We start from the raw sequence: 6,000 nt of genomic DNA, 5'->3' as shown, positions 1-6,000 counted from the left end.
CAGCCACTACCAAGGCAATGGTCAGATAAAAGGGGCCTGAATCAAGAATGTAACATGAGTAAACATCTCAGACGAGCCCCCCCTAGTTCATGAAAGTGAAAGGTCCCCTGTGCAAGCCCTGAGTCACGTCTGACCCTTCGTGGGGATGCCGTTTTTGCAATGTTTTCTTGGCAGACTATAGCAGGGTGGTTTGCCATTGCCTTCCCCAGTCATCACCTTCCTCAGCAAGCTGGGTATTCATTTTACCGACCTCAGAAGGATGAACGGCTGAGTCGACCTGAGCCGGCTACCCGAGAACCCAGCTTCTGCTGGGATCAAACTTGGGTTGTGGGGAGAGTTTCGGTTGCAATACTGCCGCCTACCACTCTGCGCCACACGAGGCTCCCTCCCTAGTTTACATGAAGATAAAAGGAGGGAGGGGGAAACACATTTAGACTTGCAAGATTCTGTTACTATTGCTTTACAATAAAAATAGTACTGGCCTACATGGCCTTAGTTTCCTAGTCTGTTCTAACTTGAAGAGGTGACACACAAAAATTACACAACTGAGTAAATAAATAAGGTGATGAAAAGTTGGGGGTGGAAAACCAGAGTACAAACAGTGAAATAACAAACAAGATGTTGCAAGGGGAGAAAAGGATAAACTGGACTTTGATACTAAGGGAGTGAGAGAATGAATCAGAAACAGCAATACTTGCAAGTTGAAGGTAAGAAAAACAGTCTTTCCTTTCTTCTTAGAAATAAGGCTGCAGGGTGCAGAAAAGCAAAAGATAAAAGTTGCAAAGCAAAAATAATATAAAATGCTTTGTTTCCCTGTTCTCCCAGAGAACTCTTACATGAGCAGTGTCAGACTTTCTGAGCTGTGCTTATATGATTAGTGCACTGGCATCTTGGTTTCAGAGGGACACATGCACATAATAGTTTTCAATTAAATTAAGATTACCTAATGAATCAATATTTAGGAAAGATGCTTTGTTTATTTTTATTTATTATTCACATTTCTATCACCTCCCATCTCCCCCTAAAAGGTATATTTGATGTACCTCACAAGAAATTTAAATCAGTGTTGTTAGAGGGTTTATTAATGTGGGGGTGGGAGAGGAGATACTGTAATATCGGTCAGTAAGATTCAAGTCCAAAAGAAAAATAAAAACACATCCAGTTTTACAATCACATGTGTGTTCAAATGTAAAAAAGTTAAGTGGAAATGGAAAAGAGAAAGTAGTAAAAGGAAACGATACTTCCACTAATAATTATTTAATATTCAAATAGTATTTTACTTTTCCCTTTCCCCTTAGTGCCAGTTGCCTAAATCTTGTTTACTTTAATTATTTATCCATATGAACTGTTTATTTTGGGATGTTGCAAGGTGCCGAGTAAAATCTAGAAACCCAATTTATGATGTTTGCATCTTGATTTGAGAGTAGCAGGAAGGTATAAAACTCATTGGACACACTTGGTAATTCTTTAATATAGGCAACGCTAACTTCTTATAATAGTTCATTGTTACCATTCTAGTTAAGCATTTTAAAATATTACTGAATGTAGATAATTAACTATTTTGTTGAAATGAAAGGACTTTAAAGTTCTTTAATACTCTAATTCTTCTTTTGAAAAAAAAATCTTAAAATGTATGTGTTAAAAAATTGGGTTGATCTTTACATTGGATATTTTCCCTTATTTTGTAAGGGTAAATTTTATTCAATAGTTAGCATTTCAGCCCTCATAATTGCAAGATTTGTGCTTTTAACAGTGCATTTATCTCAGAAATTAATATAACTACAAATTTAGATGTAATGAAATTCACTGTTCAGTTGTATAAAATGCAATACTGATAGCAAATGAAGTAAACAGTGAGACTGTGGTTCTGCATAATGACAGTTTTGGGGGAAAAAATCAGTAGTCAATCATTTGTTCCAGAGTTTTTACATATATATCCATCAGGCTGTTCCCTTCTGAAATTAGTAGTGTTATGCAGAATACAGAAAAAATAAGAAACAGTAAGCCCAAGAAATCAAAGGCATGAGATAAAGAAAAGGAAGCATAGCTAAAACAACGTTATACCAATACCATTCAGTATTTCTCTCTGTAATTTTTTATCCTTGCAAACTATTCTCACACCACTTTATACATCGATTTTGGTTGTTTAAACTTCTCTTTCTGAGAATCTCATCAAATCCATCCAACCACAACTGTTTTGGTCTTCCCTTTCCTTTTGACCCATTCTCTCTTCTTTCATGTTTTTGTTTTGCAATTTGTTCTTCTTTCTCTCTGTGTGATCAAACCATCTCAATATATTGCTTTTCTGCTGGTCACTCATTTTTGTATACAAACCATTTTCACTGAGAATCTATTCATTCTTGAATTTAATCTTAAACCCATATTTTCACTCTGCTCCTTGACTTTCCTTACTAGAGCTTGCAGATCATTTGCATTTTCAGCTGAGTAGTGTCATCAGCACTCTGGTGACACATTCTCCTTTTTAACCAAAACTGGTATGTTCCAAACTTTTTTCTTATAGAAGGTTTGTGTGACATTACCAATAATCTCAGCCCCTCTCCTCCAGTTACTAAAGAAATAGTAATTAAACTATTCTCAGAGTCATTGTGTCCCTCAGATTCTTTTGTCTCCTGTGCATCTATTTTTTCTTTTCCTTTTCTGATGTCCTTGACTAGGTTGAGTAATTATCCTTTGATGGCAGGTATTTTTTTCTGAAACATGCTTATCTTCACACCAATCTAAAAAGCAACCAAACAAACTTCTTTGATTGATTCAGTTTGTTCTAGTTATGACCTAGTATCTTCTTTTTTGTTTCTGTATTTGTCAGCAAATAATTGTCTTGACATATTTTGTATGAATAATTTTACTGAGTTGACATTGACTCTGGTTGTCCATGTTTGTTTGTTTATGCAATTTTTGGCTGCCCATCTATCTGAGAAACTCTAGGTGGCGAACAACATAAAAAATGAGAAATTCATTAAAAGAAAAAAATCAACTAAAACTACATTGAGGCTCAATAAAAAGGTGAAACCACTAGATACATCCAGTCCAGAGCTCCCATGCTAACAGCCCATCCCCAGCACCTAGGGGAAAAGCCAGGTCTTCATGGTCTTGCAAAAGGCCAATAGTTTTGCTGGTGGCTAAGACAAATAACTGCTGCTAAATTTGTCTACAGCATTTGACACTCTTGATCATAACATTCAGTTGTTGTCTGAGTCCATTATATATCAATGATAAAGTTTCTCATTGGTTTTAATCTGTATTTCTCATCACACATTTTCAGTTAAGTGTAAGGGTCTCTACTCTCAGCTCTTCCAGTTATTTGGTGGGTTGTTGCTCAGAGTCTGGTATTAGATCTGCTCTTCTTTACTTGTACACACTGTTGTTGAGTTCTTTGATTTATTTCATTTTCAGATCTATGTTGATATTCAGGCTTATTCTGACTTGGTCTTAGATGATGCAGCATGGTCTTCACTCTTTCAAATACCTAACTTGGAATTCAACTTGGATGAGTTTTCACCATTTTAAATTAAGTCTGGAAAAGACTAAGCTTAGAGCTTTTTCATGCTTTTTCATGCTTATTCTCTTTCTCTCTTTTACCTTACTTTATTTCTTTCCTCTTCAGGACTGTCAGTTGTAGGTATTTTGTATGGTATGTACTTTTGGAGTTTTTATTTATGAAAAACTGGCTTTAAAACCTTTCATCTATAAAACTACAGTAACCTGGAAATTTTTGCTTTCTGAATACTTAGAGAATTTGTTCATCTCTTAATTTGGAAACAGCTAAGCAGTTAGTTCTCACCTTGGTGATGTCCCACCTAGGTGGCTGCAGTAGTTTAGCAGGCCTTCCTAATTTTCCTCTCCTCCTCCTGCTCTGTGTCCAAAAGTTGCATCTGGTGTGGTTCTAGAGCTCTCCTAATATATTCCTGTCTCTTCTTTTCTTTGTCATTCGGTACATTGGTTGGGACTTCAGGAGAACTAATCAGTTTAAATTGCTGGTAAATGGCTGACCTTCTGGGTCATACATATAGGGACACCCAGTTATTAGAATAACTTGATTACAGTTCATGTTCCTGTATACTCAGCTTGATAATGCAACCAAGGTCTATTAGTTTTTCTGGAACCAACCCTCTCTTTATGTCTGGAGCTCCTTATAAAACATTTTGCAGGACCATTCTAAGCCCAGACAAACCTTTTCTCTCATACTTCACCACAGATGTATACTAAAAACAAATTATCATGCTGATTTATTGTGGTATTGGTTTTTCTGGTATATATTTTTATTTACTGGTACTGCACAAGCACACACTAAATTAAGCTTCATCTTTTCCTTCTGACATTCTGAACTGTCACTTTCCTCAAATTTTCTCCTTGCTCTTTCATAAGAGAGAAAGGATAATTGTTGAAGCGTGACTTTGGGCATGGATGCTGAATTTGATGGTGCCATTTGTTTGGAAACATTTTTCTCAGGGTTAGAAACCGCTTAACTTGGTTAGTAAACATGGGCCCTATTATTCTTGGAGTTGAGAGCTTTTAGCAATTAATACGTGTAAGCTATAAGCTATCCTTGATGTAATTAATACTCAGTGGTTTGCATGCTGAACTTAAAGAAATGAATTCTTCTGTAAAGTTTATGTTAAATGTCATCAGCTATTCAACAACAACCATGAATAAAAAATTGGTGGATTAGGTGCTTACTACTTCATTATTTGTATATAATAATAATTTAAAAAAATAGAAAGCCATTATGCTTTCACTTTTCTCATTTATTGGGCATTTTGGCAAGATCTCAAATTTGATATCTATCATTGTTGCTATGGTTATAGTTAACAGTAGATTTTCAGATTCATATGTACATTTTGCTTGACTTTTTTATGAGCAGAAAGCATGAGAACTAAGGTACGGAATATGCCATGAAGGCATATTATTTTGCTCCATTTAAATTCCTCCAGTTGCTAGAATTTTGGTTGATCAAGGGCAAAGCGAATCAAAAGATTAGAGAGATAGAGAGGAAATGCAGGAAGTCTTGTCAATGTCCCCAGCCTTGAGAGAGGTTAAATGTTAAAATAGTAAATGAATTGCTAGAAGAACAATTCATGATTGCAATATTTCATACCCAGGAAGTATTATTTATGTATTTGTTATATTTATATTCTGTTTTTCTCCAGGAGCTCAATTCTGCATCCACAGGGATCTCCTCCCTCCTTCTCCTGCCCATAACAGTCTTGGGAGGAAAGCTGAGCTGAGTGTTTGGCCCAAAATCAGTGGTTGAGTTTCTATGGCTTAGGGTAGACTTGAATGTTGGGTTTTACAGTCCTTGTCCAACACTTTTACACAATAGTATCTTTTTTTTTTTGCATTGGGCTGCTGCTTCCTGTCATAGATAGCAAGTACAGTAGTTGAGCAAATGTTAGCTTAATATAGAGCTTTGTGCTGGCTTTGGACCATGCTGAACATATTTTGGAAGATAAGCAGTGAAGTGAGCAGGCCAACAAGACAAAGTGAATAGAGGCATGACACTCAAATAGATGGATACTCTTCCCTCTTGGTTTGGGAGTAATGTTTATGTGTATCTATGTATATGTGTTTCATTGTTTTTTTTAAAAAATACGTTAAGCCTACAGAACAATTTTCAGATGTTTCTTGCCTCACAATGACATGAAACTATCTCAACAATTTTTAGCTGTTGTCAGAGGTATATGGTGGAGGGAAAGCAGGCAATTTTTATTAATGCTAAAGTTGATCCTAGTCAGTTCCATAGATGTTCTTTCCATCATGGAGAAGAAATTTCATAACCCACTGCTTAGGTTCGCCATTGTCCTGTTTTATGAAGGAGCGAGGATGTCTGTTGAGGCCTGTGGTACACCGGATCTGAAAAGCGAAACTTCTCTAAGAGTTGTTTATGGAAGCCTGACATTGCCCATTTCTAGTTATTCCTTCTAGTCTATAAATTTGTGTATTTTTAGTTAGTTTCTGTGAATTAAGATGCCAAGGAGCATA

General features: G+C 36.1%; 1 protein-coding gene across 2 annotated transcripts in view; it reads left to right on the top strand.

The window, feature by feature from the left end:
• The first annotated feature begins 638 nt into the window (after window positions 1-638).
• The window catches only part of KYNU (kynureninase), a 109,051-nt gene continuing 103,689 nt past the window's right edge, over window positions 639-6,000 (top strand). For both annotated transcript variants that reach the window (XR_010068931.1, XM_063318399.1), the window contains exon 1: window positions 639-707. The gene's annotated coding sequence lies outside the window, so the exon portion shown is untranslated. The remainder of the gene's footprint in view (window positions 708-6,000) is intronic.

The sequence above is a fragment of the Candoia aspera genome, chromosome 1, assembly GCF_035149785.1.
Source record: "Candoia aspera isolate rCanAsp1 chromosome 1, rCanAsp1.hap2, whole genome shotgun sequence".
NCBI lineage: Eukaryota > Metazoa > Chordata > Lepidosauria > Squamata > Boidae > Candoia > Candoia aspera.
This window is presented reverse-complemented; position numbering and strand designations above follow the sequence as displayed.